Source organism: Bos mutus, chromosome 19 (assembly GCF_027580195.1).
Source record: "Bos mutus isolate GX-2022 chromosome 19, NWIPB_WYAK_1.1, whole genome shotgun sequence".
Taxonomy (NCBI): Eukaryota; Metazoa; Chordata; class Mammalia; order Artiodactyla; family Bovidae; genus Bos; species Bos mutus.
Genome location: NC_091635.1, coordinates 22,202,419 through 22,217,119, shown reverse-complemented (window position 1 = coordinate 22,217,119; position 14,701 = coordinate 22,202,419).

Genomic DNA, 14,701 nt, shown 5'->3' with positions numbered 1-14,701 from the left:
GGCCTTGGACTCAGCTAACTACCACCTGGGGTCTCCTACCCCTCCCCAGTAGAGGGCCCCTCAGATTCCAGGGCCCCAAGATCCCCCACGACTTCCATCCCTGACTGCAGAGTCAGAGACCCAGCAACCCACCTAAGTCACGTCCAGCGCTTTGCAACTCTATGGACTGCAGCCTGCCAGGCCTCCTTGTCCCTCACTATCTCCCGGAGTTTGCCTAAGTTCACATCCATTGTATCAGTGGTGCTATCCAACCATCTCATCCTCTGTCGTCCCCTTCTTCTCCTGCCCTCAATCTTTTCCAGCCTCAGGGTCTTTTCCAATGAGTCGGCTCTTCAAATCAGGTGGCCAAAGGCTTGGAGTTTCAACTTTAGCATCAGTCCTTCCAATGAATATTCAGGGTTGATTTCCTGATTTAGGATTGGCTGGTTTGATTTCCTTGCTGTCCAAGGTCTCTCAAGAGTCTTCTCCAACACCACAGTTCGAAGGCATTAATTCTTTAGCACTCAGCCTTCTTCGTGGTCCAACTCTCACATCCATACATGACTGCTGGAAAAAGCATAGCTCTGACTATACAGACCTTTGTTGGCAGAGTAATGTCTCTGCTTTTTAATATGCTGTCTAGTTTTGTCATAGCTTTTCTTCCAAGGAGCAATCATCTTTTAATTTCATGGCAGCAGTCACTGTCCTCAGTGACTTTGTAGCCAAATAAAATAAAGTCTTTTACTGTTTTTATTGTTTCCCCATCTATACACCATAAAGTGATGGGACCAGATGCCATGATTTATTTTTTTGAATGTTGAGTTTGAAGCCAGCTTTTTCACTCTCCTCTTTCACCATCATCAAGAGGTTCTTTAGCATCACAGTTCAAAAGCATAAATTCTTCAGCATTGAGCCTTCTTTATGGTCCAACTCTCACATCCATACTTGACTACTGGAAAGACCATAGTGTTGACTATAGGGACCTTTGTCAGCAAAGTGATGTCTTTACTTTTTAAAAATAGTTAAGGAACAGTTAATTGGAAACCATGCAGAATGAAATGGATGTAGATGTAAACTTCACAACTCATACCAAATTCACTCAGTTATTCACAAACAAATTTTAGATACAAACTATTCAATTTATAGGAGAAAAGTGACATGAATTTGGATTTGGCTGTGTACATCATGAGCTTTGGAGTATTAACACACAACACAAAAAGGCAATCCACAGAGAAAAGCAAAGGATTTCCTGGACTTAATAAAATTAAAGATTTCTACTGTGAAAGACAAATTAAAAGACAAGTCAAAAACTTGTTCCAAAACATTCTCATCCCCAAATGAGACCCCAGAGGAATCTCCATGAGCAGTCACTGCCTGTTACCCTTCCCCTCCCCAAGTATTTGACACCACTAACACACTTCCTGTCTCTAGATTTGCCTGTTCTGGATGTTTCCTGTAAATAGCATAATACAATTTGTGGTTATTCTGGGCTGGGTGTTTGTGTCCCTCTGAAATTCACATGTTGAAATCCTAACCCCCAAGGTGATAGTATGAGGAGGTTGAGCCTTGAGGTGGTGATGAGGTCATGAAAGAGGAGCCCCCATGAATGGAATTAGTGTTCTTATAAAAAAAAAGACTCCCAGAGAGCTCCCTCAGCCCTTCCTACATGGGAGGACACAATGAAAACACAGTCCCCCACCAAGAACAGAGCTTTACCAGAGCCTGACCATTCTGACACCCTCATCTCAGATTTCTGGTCTCCAGAACTGTAGGAAATACATTTCTATTGCTGAGGTCCCCATCCTGATATTTTGCTATGGCAGCCCAAGCATTCCAAGACAGCATCCTTCTGTGCCTGGCTTCTCTCACTGAGCATCATATGTTCAAGATGAGTGTCAAGATGAGCGTGTTCAAAGTTGAGTGAGACCATGCTGCAGTGAATGTCACTGCTCCACTCCTTTTCATGGCCAAGTAATATTCCATTGTGTGGATGGACCACATTATGTGTATCTGTTCTCTATTCACCTGTGGATGGTCATTTGGGTGATTTCTACCTTTCAGCTGTTGTGAATTGTGCTGCTAGGAACATTCATGTACAAGTATTTCCGTGGACATGTTTTCCTTTCTCGGGTTTATATGTGGGAGTGTAAGTACTGAGTCACATGGTGACTCCATGTTTGACATTTTGAGAAACTGCCAAACTAATTTCCAAAATGGTGGCACCATTTCACATTCCCGCTACTGCTGCTAAGTCGCTTCAGTCGTGTCCGACTCCGTGCGACCCCATAGATGACAACCCACCAGGCTCCTCCATCCCCAGGATTCTCCAGGCAAGAATACTGGAGTGGGCTGCCATTTCCTTCTCACATTCCCTCTAGCCACGTTTAAATATTCCAACTTTCCCCCTTATCATTGTCTGTCTTTTTCAATTCTAGCATCTTAGTGGGAATGAAATGCTATGTCATGGAGGTTGGCATTAGGGTAACTCCTTGGAAAATACCATTCCTTTCTCAATCCTGTAAGGGGTCATGATGACCACCACTTACCTTGTACGTGCAGCTTTGGCGAGTGTTAAGGACAAGGCCATGTCGTTTCCCTCAAAGACAGTGATTGCAGACTTTCCTGGTGGTGCAGTGGATAGGAATCCACCTGCCAATGCAGGGGACATGGGTTCAATCCCCGGTCTGGGAAGATCCCACATGCCATGGAGCAACTAAGCCCCTGTGCCACAACTACTGAGCCCACTTGCTGCAACTACTGAAGCTCGCATGCCCTGGACTCCGTGCTCTGCAACAAGAGAAGCCACCACAATAAGAAGTCCATGCACCGCAAGGAAGAGCAGCCTCTGCTCCCCACAACTAGAGAAAAGCCAATGGAATGCAACAAAGAACCAGTGCAGTCATAAGTAAATATTAAAGAAGAAAAAAAGATAGTGGGTGGTGCAGAACAGACTGGTCAGCCAACCACAGGGCTGCACCTAAAGGAACTTCTCAGCTTAAATACTTGTGACCTTATTAATGTCACTAGTCTATGGGGTTGCACAGAGTTGGACACGACTGAAGCGACTTAGCAGCAGCAGCAGCTGTATTACTCGTATTCTGCCTGTTTTACAAGATTATTTTTCTTGCATTACTGAATGTGTGACTGAGCCTCCCATACAAATAATGAACAGGAGACCTGAAAAAATTAATCAAATACATAGTTCTATAAGATCAGTGATTGTAACAGTGTAATTCTAGGTATGGGGGAAAGCCATGGAAGGAACCATTTCCTGGACGATCGCTGACCAGTAGGACACGCAGCCCAAGGCTTTGGGCTACTGTTAACAGGGCTAGTCTGGTAACAGTAGGTTGAGTGGCCCATCAATGAAATCCTCGCCCAACGTGGGAATGAGCATTCCTAGGACCTTAGGACAAATTGCTCACCAAATGCCTCCCAAACCTTGGTCAAAATTAAGACCAAAGGGAGGGATTGTAACATGAAGAAAATTTCCTGCCACCCAGCTCTACAGGAATGATGTCATCAACACCGCAGTCACTGACCCGCAGGACACCCTGAAAGGAATGTGAACAACCATCAGGATGAGGCACTCGGTGCTCTGGGCAATCTGGCAGCACTGGCTCTCAGTTAAATATTTTCAGGAGAAACGTTTTGTGAACCTGGATTCTCACCTCTTCACACACATAAAAAAACACTAAAACCTTTAAGGCATCTGTTCCTCCTGAATAGCAGAGAGCACACAACTCTTCATCAAAATCACACTAATTCTCTTCCCTCACCTCTTCAGAACAGTTCTCAGAGATTTGGGAACCTGTCTCCTGGGTTATAATCCTCAAGTTGGCTCAAATTAAATTTTCCATTTCCTGCTTAGATTGTGCGTGTGTTAGTCACCCAGTCGTGTCCAGCTCTTTGTGATCCCATGGACTGTAGCCGGCCAGTCTCCTCTGTCTATGGAATTCTCCAGGCAGGATTACTGGAGTGGGTTCCCATTTCCTTCTCCAAGGGATCTTCCCAACCCAGGGACTGAACCCAGGTCTCCCACACTGCAGGCAGATTCCTTACCATATGAGCCACCACAGAAGCCACCTCTTAGATTGACCATTGAGTAATTTCTCATTGACAATACATTCATTATCTCGATGGGGGACATGTGTTTCCAACCATATCAAATTGGACACTTTAAACGTGTGCATCTGTTGTATGTTGATTACACCTCAATAAAGCTGTTAAAATAGCCTGGAGCTCTAGACAATAATGCATCATTGCACATTCGGTGGCTTAATGAGAAGTTGCATTTTGATCTCCCCCTACCTTTTATTTGGTTGTGCCCCCTGGCCTATGAGATCTTAGTTCCATGACCAGGGATCAAACCCATGCCTCCGGCAGTGGAAGTGTGGAGTCTTAAACCACTGGACAGTCAGGGAAGTCCTTCCCCTTTTTTGGACGTATATAGGAGCTCCATCTTATTTTGATCTTGGTGAGGCTACTTGAGGGATGCATCTGCAGTTTGGTGAGCCCTGGTTTGGTGAGCCTCCTCTCAACACAAACACCTATTTTTCTTACAGTGACCATTGAAGTGAGTCTTGACTGTCAGAATCCGACCAGGCTGGTGGGCCAGGCAGGGAGGGATGAAGATGCCAATTATATTCCACAAGCAGAATAAGCTAATATACAGATTTAAAGGAAAGTCACTTCAAGAACATCCTACAGTAAGAACTCTGTATTGAAACAGAATACCACATACATGAAGGCAGAATAAGATGGACAGAGTTGCATATTTCCTGAGCCTGTCAAGAACATCAGGTAAAGCAAGACTTTCTCAGTGAAAGAGAAGCTGGTCAGGTCAGAAGCTGGTCAGTGAAAGAGAAGCTGCTCAGTTCCTAAGCCTGGGGATGCTTTTGTTCTGCTCCCCAGATACTGAAAAAGGATTCTCATAAACCTGCTTGAAAGCTTCCCCCTGTGTACTTTCAACAGGATTGAAGGAAACACTAATAAAGCTGTCAGCTGATAGGTTACCCAACCTTTCTTGTCATACTTGGTTATGTAATTGGGAAGGAATTGAATGAATAAATGATTCTCATCTGAATAAAGTATCTGTGCTAATATCTAAGAAATACAAACTAGGACTAGGTCTATTTACTGAATCATTTCTTTTCCTAGCAATTAGTCATGGTCATCTTTGAATACATGTAAAAAAAACAATAAAAGGAAAAAGTATTCACTCTATTAAAAATGTATTTCAAACAGATTTATTTTTAATAATTTTAAAAATATGCAATCATATATATACTAATTTAATGAGTTTGAATGACTCATAGATGTATTGATAATTCAGAAATAAATGTAACCCTGAGAACTTAATGATCATAGTAAAAAAAAATCTTAGGCACTTCTAAGCATGGGAATATTGGGTGATCAACAAGGCTTTTATGCAACAAAGTCTATCGCATTGGAATAACATTCTCTGAGTGATATGGGAGTAGAAAGACAGCTTCAAACAGAAAACAAAGATCAGAAAACCAGTCTGAGACACTATGTCTGGTGTGAGCCCAACTAGAAGCTGTGTTGGGGAGGGCGGATTATGGAGGCAGAAAGAGGACAGTGTTGCCAGGGGCTGGGTATGCCGAACAGAGAGAGCACAGAGCATTTTCAGGGCAGTGAAATACTCCGAATGATACCGTAATGGATATATGATACTGTACGTTTGTTCAAATTAACCTGATCTACATACACACACATATAAAATAACCCAATAAACATCTACCTTCCAATAACAGTCCAGCAGAAAACTGGGCCCTTCATGAACAGTCTTTCACGCAAGACCAAACTGCATAGGCCAACTGACAGAGGTGAGCTGGCTGCGGATGCAAGTCAAAATGAATGAAACAGCCACTTCCCTGGCTGTTCAGTGGTTAGGACTTGGTACTTTGACTGCCGTGGATCCAGGTTTGATCCCTGGTCAGGGAACTAAGATCTTACAAGCTGTGCACTGCAGCCAAAAAAAAAAAAAAGGTGACATAAGAAGATACTCTGCACCGTTCAAAAACAGCACGACTGAAACAACCAACAACATACCGTATGTGGGGCTCTAGATCCGCAAGAAAATTTCCTTTTTGCTGATGGGAATGCAGAACAGTGTGACTCTTCAGGAAACTAACAGAAACTGGTCAATCCTCTCAAATACAAACCCAAGAATGTGGTGAGCACCAGGATGTGTTCACCGAGGTGTTTGCAGCAATACTTGGTCCGGAACCACAAAGACATGAAACACTCACAAAGATGCCTGGCAGGAGAGTGGAAGGGAGGAGGCTCCCCAGGGATCCAGTCAGCAGGGTCACAGAGCAACTGGAATGAGCAAAAGACTTCCCTGGTGGTCCAGTGGTTAAGACTGTGCTTCCAACGCAGGAGGCCTGGGTTCAGTCCTTGGTCAGAGAACTAGATCCCACATGCTACAGCTAAGAGTTTGCATGCTGTACCCAGGATCCCACGTGCTACCGCTAAGACCCAGTGCAGCCAAAATAGTGAATGAACAAATAAATTTTTTTTTTAAGGAGAAAGCTTTTTGTTGTTGTTGTTGCACTGCTGCATGGCAGAGGAATCTTAGTTCCCTGACCAGAGATCAGACCCCAGCCACCTTTAGTAGAAGCCTGGAGTCCTAAACACTGGACCACCAGGGAGCTTTGGAAAGGCTTGTTTTTAATTTTGTCATATAAACTGTTTTTCAGTATGGTTCTGAAAGGTTGCCATTGCAAGCCATATGCTATGCTGGGATTTGTGACCTCTGGAGGAGAGGATTTCAATCGGGGGCCAGAGACGAGGATTGACTCCTCAGAGCTTTTTGTGTAGCAAAGTTTTATTAAAGTATAATAGAGATAGGGAAAGCTTCTGACATAGACATCAGAAGGGGACAGAGAGTGCCAGCTTGCTAGTTTTCAGCAAGGCATTTTGTATTAGCGAGCTGCTAATCAGATGAAGAGAAACAACTTAAGGCTGAGGGAGTTTCATCAGGCGCTTCTCCCATAATATGCATTTTTGAGATAAAGTGGCACAATGGGTGTCATCAACCCCCCACCCCCACCCCGCCATCATCCCACCCCATAAAGCAATTGACATGAATACTGGTTTGCTGAGCCAAAGTCAGCTCAAGGTTTGAGAAAAAAAAAAAAAAAAAGTCTTAGGCGATTTAAAAAAGGGTAGATTTCAAAGCAAATACATAGCTTCATTAACGTAGCTTAAGAAAAACACTTCCATAAGAAAAACACTTCCATAAGAAAAATGCACTGGCAGCTGTTGACCATCTAAAGATTCCTTTCCCTTGATCAAGCGATCCTGCATACTTTATAAAGTCATAAAAAAAAAAAAAAAGAAAAATGCATTGGTTAGCTCAAGGTTTGAGAAAAGTTCAGGTGGAACCAGGTGCCAACAGAGAAAGGAAAAAAGTGTACCACTTGCAGTTTATTTCCTCCTGCCGCTTGGGGACCTCTGGCCTCCCTACCGAGGCTGTTAACACTCTCAGTTCCAAACAAATTATCATATAAACCATATTTTTAATTTTACTTGTCATGTCCAAATGGGGATACTGTTAAAAAAAAGGGAGGGGGTAGGATTTCAAAATGTGAGTTTTGCGGTTCTTAAATGTCTCCACTGCTAAATAAAAACACTTCAGCCTTTGTCTTTAATTATGCTGAAAGCATACGCTAATTCTGAAGTCTAGAAGAAATTAAAAATTTCATAATCAATTAGCTTATCGGGGACCTGTTAGGGGAAGTACACTGATGGAAACAGCCCACCCTGGCCAGGCACCATAGTTAACCATTTGCATGAGTTGTTTTACGACAGGAGGTCCTGGTAAGGGATATGGAACTATAAGTTACCACCAACCGGAAGACTTCAGTTCAGTTCAGTTGCTCAGTCATGTCTGACTCTTTGCAGCCCCATGAATCAGAGCACGCCAGGCCTCCCTGTCTATCACCAACTCCTGGAGTTCACTCAAACTCATGTCCATCAAGTTGGTGATGTCATCCAGCCATCTCATTTTCTGTTGTCCCCTTCTCCTCCTGCCCCTAATCCCTCCCAGCATCAGAGTCTTTTCCAATGAGTCAACTCTTCGCATGAGGTGGCCAAAGTACTGGAGTTTCAGCTTTAGCATCAGTCCTTCCAATGAACACCCAGGACTGATCTCCTTTAGAATGGACAGGTTGGATCTCCTTGGAGTCCAAGGGACTCTCAAGAGTCTTCTCCAACACCACAGTTCAAAAGCATCAATTCTTCAGCACTCAGCTTTCTTCACAGTCCAACTCTCACATCCATACATGACCACAGGAAAAACCATAGCCTTGACTAGATGGACCTTTGTTGGCAAAGTAATGTCTCTGCTTTTGAATATGCTGTCTAGGTTGGTCATAACTTTTCTTCCAAAGAGTAAGCGTCTTTTAATTTCATGGTTGCAGTCACCATCTGCAGTGATTTTGGAGCCCCCAAAAATAAAATCTGACACTGTTTCCACTGTTTCCCCATCTATTTCCCATGAAGTTATGGGATCAGATGCCATGATCTTTGTTTTCTGAATGTTGAGCTTTAAGCCAACTTTTTCACTCTCCTCTTTCACTTACATCAAGAAGCTTTTTAGTTCCTCTTCACTTTCTGCCATAAGGGTGGTGTCATCTGCATATCTGAGGTTATTGGTATTTTCCTGGCAATCTTGATTCCAGCTTGTGCTTCCTCCAGCCCAGCGTTTCTCATGATGTACTCTGCATATAAGTTAAATGAGCAGGGTGACAATATACAGCCTTGACGTACTCCTTTTCCTATTTGGAACCAGTCTGTTGTTCCATGTCCAATTCTAACTGTTGCTTCCTGACCTGCATACAAATTTCTCAAGAGGCAGATCAGGTGGTCTGGTATTCCCATCTCTTTCAGAATTTTCCACAGTTTATTGTGATCCACACAGTCAAAGGCTTTGGCATAGTCAATAAAGCAGAAATAGATGTTTTTCTGGAACTCTCTTGCTTTTTCCATGATCCAGTGGATGTTGGCAATTTGATCTCTGGTTCCTCTGCCTTTTCTAAAACCAGCTTGAATATCTGGAAGTTCATGGTTCACATATTGCTGAAGCCTGGCTTGGAGAATTTTGAGCATTACTTTACTAGCGTGTGAGATGAGTGCAATTGTGTGATAGTTTGAACATTCTTTGGCATTGCCTTTCTTTGGGATTAGAATGAAAACTGACCTTTTCCAGTCCTGTGGCCACTGCTGAGTTTTCCAAATTTGCTGACATATTGAGTGCAGCACTTTCACAGCATCATCTTTCAGGCTTTGAAATAGTTCAACTGGAATTCCATCACCTCCACTATCTTTGTTCGTAGTGATGCTTTCTAAGGCCCACTTGACTTCACATTCCAGGATGTCTGGCTCTAAGTGAGTGATCACACCATTGTGATTATCTGGGTCATGAAGATCTTTTTTGTACAGTTCTTCTGTGTATCCTTGCCATCTCTTCTTAATATCTCTGCTTCTGTTAGGTCCATACCATTCCTGTCCTTTATTGAGCCCATCTTTGCATGAAATGTTCCCTTGGTATCTCTAATTTTCTTGAAGAGATCTCTAGTCTTTCCCATTCTGTTGTTTTCCTCTATTTCTTTGCATTGATCGCTGAAGAAGGCTTTCTTATCTCTTCTTGCTATTCTTTGGAACTCTGCATTCAGATGCTTATATCTTTCCTTTTCTCCTTGCTTTTCGCTTCTCTTCTTTTCACAGCTATTTGTAAGGCCTCCCCAGACAGCCATTTTGCTTTTTTGCATTTCTTTTCCATGGGGATGGTCTTGATCCCTGTCTCCTGTACAATGTCACGAACCTCATTCCATAGTTCATCAGTCACTCTATCTATCAGATCTAGTCCCTTAAATCTATTTCTCACTTCCACTGTATAATCATAAGGGATTTAATTTAGGTCATACCTGAATGGTCTAGTGGTTTTCCCTACTTTCTTCAATTTAAGTCTGAATTTGGCAATAAGGAGTTCATGATCTGAGCCACAGTCAGCTCCCGGTCTTGTTTTTGCTGATTGTATAGACTTCACGAAAGGTCAAAAGGTGACGCCAGGTGTCCAACTGTTATAGAAAGCATGGCGGCACTCAAAGCAGCACTCAAAGATGAAGAAGATGAAGAACAGCAGGGTTTATTCAGCACTGGTGCAGGCCCAGCAGAGTCACCTACAAAGGCTGGGCGCCCAGGCTTTGTTCTGGGTATCTTTTATACACCGTAAACTTCCCGCTCAAACAGCTCAGATCCCTCCCCTCCCCAGCAGCCCTAATTCCCATGGATGTAAGGAGCAAGCAAGATCACAGAAGTGAAAGTGGTGATTGATGAGCAGCAACTGTTTAAAAACAAGATAAGGGAAGGGAAAGCAAACGACTGTCCCTTTAATTGGGGGTTTTGATCTCGTTCCTACCTCATCCCCCCCTCTTGATGCTTAGGATGCATCTGCAGCTGTCACAGAACATCATCTTCTGGCACTTGCTGGTATTCCTTTAAAAGCAGCAAGTGGGTGGCCATCCTCCATGGGACAACTGCCTCTATGAACACTGTTACAACTCTGATTAGGAGGGATATGAGGAAGGGAATAAGCAGACCTCCGGCAAGTATGACTATGACCATCCCAATCATTGTTTTAAACCCCCCTAGTGTTTTTGCCTGGAGAATCCCAGGGACAGGGGAGCCTGGTGGGCTGCTGTCTATGGGGTCGCACAGAGTCAGACACGACTGAAGCGACTTAATAGCAGCAGCAGCAGCAGCCAAGAGATCCATCCTCCAAAGAGACCATCTGAATCCCATCCCCTCCAGGTCTGAACTGGAACATGGGAAATCTTCCTGATATGTTTAGCTATGTCTATCACAGCTTTTCCATTATCATCTTTTTGGAGGCAACAGTCAGTTTGACTGAATTTCCCACAGACTCCTCCTTCCTCTGCCAGGAGGTAGTCTAGTGCCAAGTGATTTTGAATGATGGCAATTCTCATCTGGGACTGTTGCTGTGCCAGCAGTTCCAAGGCAGCAGCGGTTTCATTGGTTATAATCTCTAGCGTCACTTGTAGTCAGATTATTCGATTTAGCATGTAAATGGGTGTCCTGTATCCCCAGCTCCCATCTTGTGTCCTTGTAGCTGGACCGTAATATCAGTATTCACTGGGGAGGCCAGGCATTTTCTGGGTGATGGCCTCCTATCTCTGGAGACCGCCCTTCTCCACATTTTAAGTCATCATAGATTGGGATGCCAAGCGTGTCTCCTTGTGAGCCAGGTAGGAGGAAAAAATCTGGCTGAATCATTCCTATGGTGCAGGTTCCTCCCCTCCCTATCTGGATGGAAGTCATGAGTAGGCCTTTCTCCCACACATCTAAAGAAGACCCTCTGGGGCCTGCCATAAGTCTGGGTTTGTGGATTTAAGATGTTTCCAATACGGGCTAATGCCTGGGATTGCAAGAAAGGGATTAATATCAGGTTGGTTTCCTGTACAGTTTTGCACTAGAATCCTGGTGGTGGAGTTGAAGGGAATGCAAGTGTGATTTCTATACCCTCCTTTTTGGGGAGCCCAATACCAGCTTGGGGCCCCTGGTCACCACAAAAGGCTCTTACTGGTGTCACTATAGACCAGGGTTTTTCTGCATTTTGTTTTTCTGACCCAGGTATAACTAATCCTTTCTTGGCTCAAGCATTTTTTGCCTATCGTCTCTGAGGACAGGGCCAACTCCAAATAGGACCTCCTGCCCACCTACTAATTGTTTGGTCCCATTGCAGTAGCAGAAAGGCCTCCACTCTGGTACCCTTCCAGGGCCATGTTTCACTCATCAGGGCTCCTCTGCACACCCAGCAGTTAGTGATACCCAATTCTCAGGTAACCTGCTCAGCTAAATGGATAAAGAGATTATTTTCAATAGTAGGCACTTTTAGTTCATCTTTTAGGGAAATGAGTTGATCGTATAGTCCCTTGAAGCCCAGGGCTTAATGTCGGTGGGCCAGGGGTGGCTACTAAGGGGTCTGGGTCCAGCCAGATGTACTCAATCGGCCATTTTCCTAGGTCGACGTGAACTTTTGTTTTCTCTTCGCCTAGTTTCCAACAAGTTGCTTGTCCTGGAAACCCATAACATCTTTGGCCATCTATATTTTGGGCTTTAATTTCTCCCTTCCAGCAATGTTTCCCTTCTCTAGTGCGTGTAGAAGCTGAACTATGACATGTGGCCAACTGGTGCATATAGTAGGCAAAGGCATGGCAGACCCACCCCTTCTCATTGTAGAAAGATTCTATGCATTCCGAACAATCATCCTGACTCTCAGATAAGGAGGGGATTTTACAACTTAACAGAACTATAAGGCAAAAATATGTCATTTTCATATTTAAGCTGATCACAGTAGGAGAAAACTCCAAAAATCAAGAACTATGAAGAAGCAGACAAAGCAGAGGGAGAGTTTTTGGATACAAGTCCACTCTAGGGGAGAGAAAGAGTAAAGCTTTATTCTGCATAAGATGAATAGGGCGAGTCCCAGTCCAATTAATAACCAATACATCTGCCTTTTGTCAGTCCAGTTGGTTCCTCACACTTCAGCCACGTGTTGGCTGACCAGCTTCCAGTGTGGTCCGAGCAGGGCTTCAGGGTAGCTGTTTCCTCTTTCACAAGATCAAGCCCAGGGGCTCCTCCAGACTGAGGGCTGCTTCCCACTCCCCTCAGCTATTGGTCAGACTTGTAGGTTTGACTCTGGAGTAATGGATCCAAGTGTCTATTCCTGCCACCTTGAGAGCAGTGGGAGTAGTTAAGATTACAGAATAGGGCCCTTTCCACATGGGTTTTAAAAGCTCTTGTTTCCAATCCTTCACCCATGCTTGGTCCTCTGGTTGGTGGGGATGTACTGTTATGCCTAAGGATATTGGTACTCCATCAACTGTCCATGTATGTGTTTGAGAGATTGTGTGTCATAACCCTTGCAGCTGCCTATATAAGTCCAAGTTCCCCAGTTCTCTGGTATCTCCCCTTAGGTTGACTACCTGGGGTGGCTATCCATACAGGATTTCTAATGGTGAAAATCCTATCCCTGCCCAGGGTGGACACCTCACCTTCAAGAGAGCCATGGGTAACATGCCTACCCAAGGTAAGCTGTTCCCCTGGCACAGTTTTGCTAGGGTTTGTTAGAAGGTTCGATTCTTGCGTTCCATTTCCCTGAGCTCTGGGGCAGGTAGGCAGTATGCAATTTCCACTGAATCTTCAAAGCCCTTGCCACCTATTATACTGTCTCGGCTACAAATGCCTGTCCATTGTCCGACCCTATGGTCAGAGGCATTCCACATCTGAGGACAATGTCTTTCAGGAGTGCCTTTTTCTTTTGATACCTGGTACCCAGCTTCTATTAACAAGGAGAGGAGGGCCTTTGTTCCTTTTAGGCAGCAAGCCTGTGTTGTCCTGGCCAGCATGAGGTCATTGACGTATTGCAGCAGGACACAGTCTAACTCCTGTCCAGGAAAGTTAGCTAAGTTGGCAGCCAAAGCTCTGCTGAAGAGGGTAGAGGAGTTCTTGAACCCCTGAGGAAGCCTCTTCCAAGTGAGCTCTTCCTTGTCTCTCGTGTGTGGGTTTTCCCATTCAAAGGCAAATAGCGGTTGGCTGACAGGTGCAACTCAGAGGCAGAAGAAGGCATGTTTCAGGTCCAAGCAAGTAAACCATTCAGCTGTGGAAGGGATCAGTCCTAGTAGGGTGTACAGATTAAGCACTGCCAGATGCAGAGTAATTGCTGCCTCATTCACAGCTCTTAAGTCGTGAACCAGACGGTAGTCATGAGTCCCTGGCTTCTTCACAGGTAGTAATGGGGTGTTCCAAGGTGTTCCAGGGTGACTGGCATTTCATCAGAATTCTGTGTTTGAGTAGTCTGTCTGAATAAGCCTGGATTCCCAGTCGGGCCTCCTGGGGAATTGGATACTGTTGTAATTTTACAGGCTGAGCTCCCAGTTTCAGATCAACCAGGATGGGAGCATGGTGTTTTGCCAGATCCGGAGGATTTTCCTCCACCCAAACTAGTGGGTACTCAGTCTCTAATTCAGGAGGAATGGTCCCTTCTCCTGGACGGGAGGAATACAGGTGCCATTCTTCTTCTCTCCTTATAGTGAGAGTCATAATCAAGGAGGAAGGTGGTCGGGCTAGCTTTAGCTGAGCTGATCCATCAGCAGAAAAGGAAATCTGGGCCCCCATCTCAGCAAACAGGTCTCTTGCCATCAAGGGAACTGGGCGGTTGAGCAGGTAGAGGAATTTGTGCATTACCACATGGCCCCCTAGTCGGCACTGTCAGGGACTGCAAAATGGCCTGTGGGTCTGGGCACCTGTGGCCCCGATGATGGCAGTTTCTTTTCCCTAGAGGGGGCTGTCTGCTGGGTGACCACTGAATGCTCATCATCTGTGTCCACCATAAAGTCCATTGGATGGCCCCCTACTTGAATTCTGACCAGGGGCTCTCGGGGGCACAGTTGGAGAGAGCCTGGTCCCCCACTAGTTGGATTCTGCTCCAACTAGCCCAATCAGACTAGTGCTGGGTGGCTCGGTTTGATATCAGCTCAGCGAGTCTGCTGCTTTGGTTTTCTTCTCAGGGCGCTAGGGCACTCATTTTTCCAGTGTCCCTTTTCCTTGCAATAGTCACACTGATCACGGCTGAGGGGAACGCTCCCTTTCAGATCTGGGCCCCTTGCCT